Genomic DNA, 11,971 nt, shown 5'->3' on the forward strand with positions numbered 1-11,971 from the left:
GGGCCTGTTTGGGGGCCGCCAAGGACATGGAGTGTGGAACCGGGGTTTGATGGGTAGGAGATTATGTATATTAGAGAGTCCCAGAAGACTGGGTCAGTGCAGATGGTAACACCCATGGACTGGTTCAGATGGTACTGCCCCTTGAATGGCTGCATGAGAAGTGAGACTGAGGGGGGGTTGGTGGGGTCTGTGGGGGCTAGTCTAGTGACTGCAGTACATATACTAAAATCGGAATGATACAGAAAACATTAGTATGGACCCTGCGCAAGGATGACACGGAAATTCGTGAAGCAATTCCCAATCACCAGTCTAGCTCCCGCCGACCCCACCAACGTATATATATATATATATATATATATATAGGGTCTATATTATATCTCAAAGTTACGTAACATCGAATACAATATGGTTGACACCATATTATCGAAGTTCTGTAACTTTGAAAATAAAAATACAAATTTAAAACTTTAAATGCTTACCATAATGGGTTTAAGCAGGGGGTCAAGCCCCCCCTGCACCCTCAACCCGGGGAGCTGCACCCCCCACACCCTCTGCTACTTAAATATACCAACTCCGAGATGGCACTTTAATGTAGTATGGTGCGGAAAGTGAAGTATTCCCTTTCCTGCACTGTAGCGCGATCTCAGAGTTTGTATATTTAAGTAGCGGGGGGGCTGGGGGGGTGCAGGGGGGCTTGACCCCTGCCTACACCCGTTAGTTTTTTTTTTTCTTCTAAATTTTTTTTATTACATTTCGATTGTTTAATAGTTCGATGCATAAAGTTCGATCTTTATGCATTCGATCCATTAAACAGTCAAGATTATAATATAGACCCATATATATATATATATATATATATATATATATATAGACATATATATATATATATAGACATATATATATATATATATATATATATATATATATATATATACACACACACACACACACACACACACACACACACATATATATATATATATATATATATGTGTATATGTGTGTGTATGTATATGTGTAATATATATATATGTATGTATATATATATGTATGTATATATATATATATATATATAAGTATATATATATATATATATATATATATATATATATATATATATATACATATATATATACATATACATATATATATATATATATATATATATATATATATGTGTGTGTATATATATATATATATATATATATATATATATATATATATATATATATCTAGATATATATATATATATATATATGTGTGTATATATATATATATATATATATATATATATATGTATATATGTATATATGTATATATATATATATATATATATATATATATATATGTGTGTGTGTGTGTGTGTGTGTGTATATATATATATATATATATATATATGTGTGTGTGTGTGTGTGTATATATATATATATATATATATATATATATATATATATATATATATATATATATATCTACATACGGGTCTAGGACATTTTGCCGAAAATATCTGACATAGGGTCCGAATCATCGAAAATCCATTTAGCTGAAAATAGTACTGACAGTGTATATGCCCATTTCCCCCACTGTAGTGTGATCTCAGAGTGAGAACAAGATGATGATAACATCACCATTAGACCTTGTGACAAGGGGGGGGGGGGTTGGTTGTGATTTTAGATACTTCTTACTACTTAGATAGCATGCACGATATGTTAAATATGAATGCATATGAACAAGTTTCGTTAGATTACATCTGTGGTCTGTTTAAAACTATCTATTTCTCATTATTAGACTGTTTGCATATGGGCATTATTGCCAAGGAACTATTTAACTATTTCAATATTGAACACCCATGTATACCTAGGCTACATGGACTTCCTAAAGTTCATAAAAATCCCAAATGTCCCAAATTTCGTCCAATAGTTGCTGGCGCAGGTTGGTCCACAGAGACGATATCTGTCTATTTAGATTATGAATTAAAACTTATACTATCCAAGTACAACAATGTTTTAAGGGACACTGAGCAGTTTTTGAAGGATTTCTATCAGTTCAGTATTACTTGTGTTGACATGGAAAACTGTTACTTTATTACAATGGATGTGGAATCCTTATTTACATGTATTCCTAATTCCATTGGTTTAGAAATGCTTAGGAAACTGTTAATAAATGACAACAAAATTGAAGTAATTAAAGCTGATTTAATATGTTTTCTATTGGAAATAGTCTTGGACAACAATGTCTTTTTATTTGACAATAAGTATTGCAAGCAAAATACAGGAATAGCAATGGGAACCAGTTGTGCAAATACATATGCCAACTTAATCATGTTTTTTTGGGAACAACAATATCTGGTTAATAACCACCAAGTGCTTTTCTTTAAAAGGTTTGTTGACGACCTCTTCATTGTCCTAAAAGGCAATGAAGAAAGCTGTGTAAGTTTGATTAATGAACTAAATGCCACAAATGAGTTTTTAAAATTTACTGCCAACTACTCGAATAAAACAATAGACTTTTTAGATGTCAACATATATAGGGAGGGCAATACTTTAAAAACTAAAATATATAGAAAGCCTTGTTATAGATCAGCTTTCCTGCATCATGATAGTATGCACAATCCCAAGCTATTTACAAACATTGTTAAGGGCCAAGCCATGAGGCTATCACGGCTATGCTGTGATGATACAATTTTTGATAATGAACTAAGAAAGCTTAAACAAGGTTTTCTAAATAGAGGATATGCATATGAAGAAATTGATAGGGTATATGAAGAAATGGATGAACTTAGAATAATTAGAGCTAAACCGTTTTTTTCAGCAAGTAATACATACAATAACAGGTCAACTGATATTAAATGGGATAACAGCCCATCAATAGTGATACCATACTGTGCCAATATAAATCGGATACACAAGATAGTGAATAACAACTGGCACATTTTATTGGTAGATGATGAGACACATAAATTAGTTGGAAATGAACCCAAATTTATTTATAAAAATTGTAAAACTTTAAAACAGTCTCTGTGCTATCCCAACAATCGTCAGAATCCTTATGAAAGTACACTTAACATCTTTTTAGGGACTAGAAAATGTGGAAAATGTGCATACTGTAAGTATATTGATGAATCCAGGTTTTACAAACATCCTGATACAGGCTATTTATGGCAGCTTAGAACTCATGGAGATTGTAACAGCAGAAATATTGTGTATATTGCCCACTGTGTAACATGTTTTTGTTACTACGTGGGCAAAACAAATAGATCCCTACGAGAAAGAGTTAGGGACCATATTTACAACATTAATAGAAAAGAAGAATATAGTGCCATAGCCAAGCATGTTCTCAACAATGGCTCCAACCACATGTTTCTATTCCAGATTCTGCATGTTCAGCCACCCAGTCTACGGCTAGGTAACATCATTAATGATACCGAACATGCAGAACTTAAGTGGATTCTGCGGTTGGGTGCCCATAGAGGAAGGGGCTTAAACGATACAGTCTCCATAAAGCCTGCCCTGAATTTTAGGAAACTGAAATAAAATGTTGACTAGCATTTTCAGTTTTATTAGTAGTTACTTTTAGACGTTTTTACTGCTAGCATATATTTTTTGTAAAGCAACTGTTGTTGAATGATGAATTTTCAGTACCAGGTTTTAAGCAATTCAATTGGTTAATTAGTCAATTGTAACAAGGGAATGTTTGTATTTAAATGAATGTGTTTTTATAACAGTATCGTCTGAGGAAGCGGATAGTGAAGTCCGTGAAAGCGCTTACGACTACTTTTGAATAAATTGTGGTTTTTACTTTACTTCACGTGTTTTGGAGCTTATATCTTGTTAAAGACTCGCTGAATTTCATCATTTGGAGACTTTTACTGCCTCTTGGATTTGTGTTTTTGCATATATATATATATATATATATATATATATATATATATATATATATATATATAAAACATATACCCATAACATGTAGTGGAGTCATACCTCAGCACCAATAGTCACAACCTGTTAGTGCAAGGGGATGTCATGTAAGTATTGCAGGCATAAAAGTAGAATGTTGCTACAGTAACGGGTTGTGTTAACAGACATGTGTGGGAAGTCGCTTTTGATACTGACATGTACTCCATCAGTTACTGACAGACATCATAAGATCATCATAATGAAGTGCCACACAAATCACAGTAATGATCCTATGGAATATAGCAGAGATATGACCAATAAACATGGACAGTCTGACACAATCTGGTCAGTGCAGATGCATACACCGAACTCCTTAGTGTAAGACGTGTGTACCAGGCCTGACAAAGTGGATGTTTTCAGCCATGTAAATGGGGATATCACAAAAATACTGGAATAGATAAGCTCACACAGTTGATGCATTCACACACCCCTGTCTGTCCTAACACATATTAACATGGACAGTGTCTGGGTTGTGCACATGTCCCGCATACATGTTCCTTGATTTGTGAAAGTGTACTTGAGGTCTCTGGGGCATGTTGTGTGTACAAATTGTTATCTTCTGATGTAGCATTCCTGACCGTATTTGGGGAGACCTGGCTATGGAACTGAGGTCGTGTTTGCACCTACATTGACAGCATGATACAGGTATTCAGTGGAGTTATTGGTGTCTGTCCATACAGTGCATGTGTATAAGGCATGGTATTCCCTTTGTGGGTTACATTTGCTGACTCTACAGTTGTTGCAGGCATCCAGTGGGGAGCATAGCAAAAGGACCACTGTAAGCATTTATTTGCCTACTGTAGGGATGGAACAGGGTGCCATGTCCTTTTACTTGCTGGATAACACGCACTCAGTCAGTAGATGTTACACATCACAGTATATTCTGATGTCAGTGGCATTGTTGTGGCCAACAGGCATGTAGTTCACTGCAATCACACTGTGGTTACTATCTGTGAAACAATATGCAAGGAACTACCAATATAGTGGTTGTTGCCTAACCAAGTGTGTTTGTTGTATGATACATGAGTGGAGACTGTTCTTTGAGTAATACAAGGGTTGCCTATATTGTTCTCTAATCCATAATGTCACATGTAGGACTATGGATTGCCTACACCAGCCTCTAGTACAGTGTACCACATCCCTCACATGTGCCACAGAGCTTAGAGACTGAAGATGTCCCAAGGTACTTCTAAGGTGAGGAACATCACCAGCCCTTGTAAATACTGGCATTGGGTAATGTAGTGGGTGAGAGATCCCAAAATAATTGTACCCTAAACACACATTTACATTTGCCAGGGGTGAGGTTCAAACTTCTGTCTAACAATCTTTATGGACTATTATGTTATGCATTTGCCACATGCACCACTGACCTTACATGGTTTAGGGTTGCCAACAGGTACTTGTAAGGTGGATGATATCTGCAGGACTGCTAAAGTCAGGCTCTGAAATGTGTACTGGGTGTAAATGAGGCTAAAATATTTTAAGTACACACATACATATGTACACACACAAACACTTGCCACAGATGAGATTCAAATCCATACCTGTGTAGTTACTGCTACTACATTGTTCTGCATTTATGGCATGCACCACAGAGCCTATAGGGTTAGCCCTTCTCCACAGGGGTATTTCAAGGTGACTGACATCAGCAGCTTGCTAAAGTAGGTCAATGGGAGGTGTAGTGACTGTGAATGGTCTTAAAACCATTAATCTCTACACACACATTCACACAAACACACAGAGTTTCACAGCTGCCATGTCTGGGATTAAAACTCCTACCTAACTAATATGTTACACTACAGCATTACACACTTATCGCACACACCATGGAGTTTATAGGGCTGGCCCTTGTCCGAAGGAGAAGGTGACTGACAGCAGCAGGCTTGCTAAAGTAGGGCAATGGGAGGTGTAGTGACTGTGAATGGCCTCAAAATCATTAATCTCTACATACACACACACACACACACACACACACACACACACACACACACACACACACACACACACACACACACACACACAGTTTCATAGATGCTATGTCTGAGATTAGAACTCCTATCTAGCTAGTATTTTATACTATAGCATTACGCAGGTATCACACATGCCACAGAGATTATGGGGCTGAGAATTGGCCAGAGGGTTATTTCAAGGTGACTGACATCAGCATGAGTGCTAACATGGGCTATGGGAAGTGGTGTGTGTGTGTGTGAATGGGCCATAAACTATTCATCTGGAAACACACACACAACACTCATTCACACACAACTTTACATTTGACAGGACTGGGTATACAAATGCTACATGAATACTGATTTGTACTATCATGTTACACAGTTATCACAAGCACCACAGACATTATAGGGCTGAGGGCTACCAAAAGCAAATGTCTACAGTGATTGACATCGACACATCATGTGATATTGGCCAATTGGATGTGTGATGGGTGGGACAGGCCTCATGATGGCAATCTCTTTGTCACTGTCTGCCTCTCTCTTCCCCACATCTCTGTGTGTGTATGTTTGAACTATTATAGTGTGTTGGCCTTGGATATGTGTGAGTATTCCTATCCAATGTGTGTGCAAAGCATGAATGGTGTGCAATGTGGTGTGTGTGTGCACAGACATATGCGACTGACAGATATGTATAGTCCACTGTTGTTGTCAGACATGGGCTTCGATTCTCTGAGTGTTCGAGCATGCCCATTATGACCTTCTGTATTTTGTCAGACATGGGCTTCATCTCTTTAAGTGTAGGAACATGCCCAGTATGACCTTCTGTATTGAGTGTGTGAATTCATTCCTGGTAGGTTGTACTCCATTGCAGGATTTTGTGTTCTACACCTACAGCTAGCAACCTGTTTCTGCAGGATATTTGTAGATAGGTTGACAATATGGAGTCACAACGGGTGAAAGATAGTAGGATACTGTAACTTTTGTGTCTGTGCTGCTTGTGTTACATGGTTGGTGTGAGGAGAGATATTCAGACATGTACTGATTTCCATGGTGATGTATTATGCCATCATCTACTGACAAATATACTTATTTTCTCACAGTTATTTCCTGGGAAATGCAAGATGAATGAAGCTGTGTCCAGTATTGTGGTCTGCAGCCTACATATTCTTGCACACTCATGCCATTCTGGAGGGGTAGCTGCAGGCACTTGCTGATGGATCTGTGTAAATGGTCCATCACCTTGGTACTGTGGTGTCTGAAGATCCCCTGCTTGTATATCTATCGACAGAACAGACTGGCCATATCCTGCTGTGGCCATACCTCTCAGCTGTACAGATTCACCCAGGTTACCCAGAGGCAGAGCTCATATATCTGATCAGTTCCCCTTCACATTGTGGTTTAAGAGCAGGTTTGTAACCACCCATTACTGAGTTTGCAGGCAGGGATAGTATGGGCACACATCAGAGTTTCAGACTTCACACACTCCATGGTGTCTATGCTTTTATACCCCCCACTCTGTTATGCTATCCTCTTCCTAACATTATGCGAGTGATATCTGCAAAGTATCCCTATAGTTGTCTCTTCACCCCAGCATTATTTAGGGGTTGGTCCACAGTTCATGCAGTAGGACATGGTGGGCATGCTACTGGGATTTGTCAACATGGCCTTGAATTTGTGTTCTATGGACTGTGCTATGTTGTTAGTTGGGACCCCATGAGATAACATACATTGGCAGTACGAGTGAGGCACAGGCCTTTGACAGAGGATGGTAGGGCATTTGGTAATGATGCAGGCCATCTGTAGAAGGCTAGTAAATTCTGCCACTCCTACAGTCCCAGGCTGTGAGCCATTGGATTCCCCTGGGTTGACAGGGTAAGTGTATGAGGTATTAATGGCAATTGCTCTTGTCCATATTAATCAATTGGTCTGGATGCTGGCAGGGTGCTGCTTACAACTAGGTGCACACCTGCATGGGATACCTCTTCAGCATGCTGCATTCTGTGAATATTCCCATACAGAACTGGGGTTCATACTGTACTCATCCCCAACAGCAGGGATATGACCTGTGATAAACCTGTGGATGATGGTGGGGTGAGCTGAGTGCATGTGTAATATGGAAGCTTCTTGCAGGTGACTCACAGATATACCCGGGAAATTCCCCTTATGCTGCCTTGTCCAGGGACATAGGCAGTCTCTCATTACTTCATAACTGTGCCTTTTGTGGTCTGCCAGTGGTTGGCCAGACTACATCAGTATTCCATACTACACGAACAACTAACGTGCTGCTAACCTGTATGTACAATTGCAAAGGTGTGTGCAGCTGACAGTTACATTTTATGTGCTCTCTATAGGGTACTTCCACCTGTGTACTGTGTGTATGTTTGGGCCCACATTCATGGCATGTCCATCTTTCAGATGGTGACAGATATTGACATCTGAACAATGAGTATGGATGACTGTTGAATAGAGTCTTGCTGGGGTGAATTGTGGTTGGCACTGCAGTTGTCAGAACATGGTCCTGTCATTGACAGTACTGGCCATAGGCCACCGGGACACAACCCTACATGCCAACATGCTGACCACTTCCACACAATATACAACACACAACAACCTAACACACAAAGCCCTGCATATTGTACACATGTAACAATCTATCCTGTAATTTGGGCCAGCTCATGTAATCTGTGCTCCACTGTTATTAACTCCACTCGTACATATTACTACATTTCTACATAGGAATGTGTGGGGGGGAGCACACCTGACAACTGTAAACATTTGCTATAACTGTACTGGTATTTCAGGTACTCTATTGGCTTCCATTTCGTTTTGTATTCTGACCTATCAAGCAGAATAGAGATGTTAGGTTTTATTGACCCCCATTTCAGTTTCAGACTTCTTACCCTGCAGAAGTAACATACACCTGCCTGACCTGTTGTAATCTGTGTAGGTCTGGAGGGGGCTGTTCTCCATTGCCATTAACTGGAGGCCTTAGCACAGCCTTTCTTTATGGTCATCTACACCTGTCCTGCTGGCTGAGGCTGTTGTTGGGCATGTGAACCTCACTGACATGCATATGTGTGTCCTATGGACACCCATTTGGGCCACTACATGTACTGCAGTGGGATTTGTCACCTTGTCTTTTACTGCCTACTTTGTTGACACCAGTATCTGTTATGGATTTCATGCTGCCCATATAGGTGTCCACTATCTGCTGTCATCCCATTCAGCCATCCAATTCCCTTGCATGCCCACATCCATACCATAGCTACAACTAGCAGAACATACTACTCCATTCAGCAATTGATAGGAAGAGTGACTTACCTTGTGGTTGTGCCAGCAATGAGGATGATGCTGGAGGGCTGACTGTGTCAGATGTACATAGTACACTCCCTATACATGGCAAAGCACAGGTAGTGTCATGTTTGGCATCCCTTTTACTGCATGTGTGAGTCAGAGAGACATGTCATTTCTTGGGTTCCTACCATGTCAGTGTATGTGCTATGCGTTGCCTCTTTGCCAAAGTCTGGGAATACTGGGCATGCCTCCTTCTGCCTACATGTGCAGGATCAGGTTATTCCTCCTCTGAGTCACTCTGTACCTGTGCTGGCCGTGTCAGTGGTGGGGGATTGTGTGGCTCTTCCCCATGCTGTTCCTGCTGCAGCTGTTTACACAAGCTTATATTGTGTATCATGGCACATACAATGAAAATGTGTGTACATGTAGCTGGAGAGTACTGCAAGGCTCCTCTGGATATGTCCAGGCATTGGAACCACGACTTGACCATCCCATATACATGCTCTAGTATGATTCTGGTTTGTGCGTGTGCCTCATTATGGAGTTCTTGTTCAGGTGTGTGTACATTTCTGATGGGTGTCATCAGCCACGGCTCCAGTGCGTAATCAGCATCCCCCACTAGGTTGCCATATGGGATGTTCTCACTGGCAAATCTCTGGTACAGCTGTGTCATATGCCAGATGTGGGAGTCGTGATAGCTTCCAAGGCTGCCAGCACACACATTCATTATAATACCCTGGGCATCACAGATGACCTGGCAGTTCATGTAGGGGAAGCCCTTGCCATTTATGTAGACTGTACCCCACTCACTGGGTGGTGATTTGATGTGTATGTGTGTGCAGTCTATAGCACCCACTACCTCAGAGTATTCTGCTACTTAGTGGAAGAGACACATATTGCTGGTCAACGCCTCATGTGCATTGAGGAAATATATGTCTTCACCAGCATGTGCTGACATGGCATCCAGGAACTGGTGGAGTACCCTAGATGCTGACACCTGTGAGATCTCCATGATATCCAAGTTGGCCTTTGGAAAGTACCTGTGGCTAGTATTCTTAAGCCTACATATACCTTGGTATCCACTAGGATGGGCTCCCCTCTGTTGGTTCTGTGTGTGAGGCGTGGCTGGCACAGCTCAACAATTTGCTGTGGGATGTCACTATCCACCCTATAGCGCTCCACTATCTCCAGCTCATGTAGCCTCTGGTAGGTTACCCTGGGTCTGTACACTCTTCTCCTTCCCTCACTGTGCATTGGTCATCAGCATTCTCATCCTCACCACCCACAGCCTCTTACACATATTGATGTATGAGAGTGACAGCAGCCCCTAATATTGTTTTAGCTTTGTCAGGTAAAATATCCCCATCTATGTACACCGGTGGTGTGGAGTTTGTGGGAAAAAACAGACTGGAAAGTGTTTGCATAGTTTATAGTAGTGTGCTAGGCTGTTCCATGTGTAATTGGCTAATTCTGATACATTTCACCTGCCAGCTATGCTAGTTCTCCTTGATTGCCTTCCTACTGCTGCTTTCCCTTCCCATTGCCTTTGCGTTTAAGCCCCAAGGTGTGGCATGCATATCCAGTGCTTAGATGTGAACAGAGCTGCTATTTCCTGTTTTTTTTTCTTTTGTTTAAAACCTGATGCGTGACACACACACCTGTTTAGGCAATGTAAGCACGCTAGGCAGCCAAAGACACCCCCTCTTCCTTAGCTGTGCTTAGCTAAGGGCAAACACAGGCCACAGAGCTCCGATAAGCTTACAGCATGCATGACACTCCCCCTTATGAGGTCATCTACCTCTTATGCTTATACCATGGTGTTGCTGTACCTACACAGTTGGGTGCAAGCTAACAGTGAGAGGAAATCTGTGATTCGGTTTCACTCCCCTCATTTGCATTAAACTGACTGCTAATGCATGGTTATAAAATTGACACTCAGCCTTCCTCCTTAGCAACCACTATTCCATGGTATTGCTGTCTTTTGCATGCCACTGACTATTATGGAAGAATGCTGATTTTGGTTTAAAAGCTTATTTCCAAATGTTTTCCTTATTTTCGGGCCGATCCCATTTGCGTACCACTGCCTATGCTTAAATGGCTGAAATTGGACAAAAAAGTTATTTTTTTATAATTTTGCAACTGTTTACCATGCCAATGGCCATATATCTGGCAATTGGCATGCCTACTACATTAAACACATGCTTTCTTTGGAGCTGTCATGCCTTAGTTTTGTAATTTGCAGAAATGTATTCAGTTTGTAGCCAAATACATTTATGCAAGTTATACTATCCCTGCACAGATGCCAGCCTGCTTCCTGAATCGCTAATTCACCTCATTTGCATGGTTTTCACATGCAAATGGGGTAATTAGCATACAGGAGCTGTGTCCATGCAGGAATAGTGTAGGAGCACTCGTGCACGTCCCGGGATCTCATTCCTGGATTGCTCATCGGCCATATTGTGTGCAGCAACTCTTGTACTATTTCTGCACACTGTGCAGAGCTTGCTGAATCCTGAGGTTGAGCTCTGTGAATTATAACCACAAAATGTGCAAAACTGTTTTCTAGTATATGAAATACATGTGAATTACTGCAAAATACCACTCAGACTCTACCAAAGACTGCTGTCAGGGAAACGTTAGTTGTTTTTCCTTATAATACTTTCTTTTAATATGTATTGCTTTATTGTTTTCTTCTATTTTGTGTTTTGTAGTGTATTTTCATTACACTGTATTTTAATTGTATTCTGTTTTCTATTGCATATTTAAACT

The 11,971-nt window shown here is 40.3% G+C and overlaps 1 pseudogene; it reads left to right on the forward strand.

The window, feature by feature from the left end:
* The first annotated feature begins 204 nt into the window (after nt 1-204).
* Nucleotides 205-305, forward strand: LOC122799000 (annotated as a pseudogene).
* Nucleotides 306-11,971: the final 11,666 nt, after the last annotated feature.

This window comes from Protopterus annectens, chromosome 3.part1 (assembly GCF_019279795.1).
Source record: "Protopterus annectens isolate FY-2018-M chromosome 3.part1, PAN1.0, whole genome shotgun sequence".
NCBI lineage: Eukaryota > Metazoa > Chordata > Ceratodontiformes > Protopteridae > Protopterus > Protopterus annectens.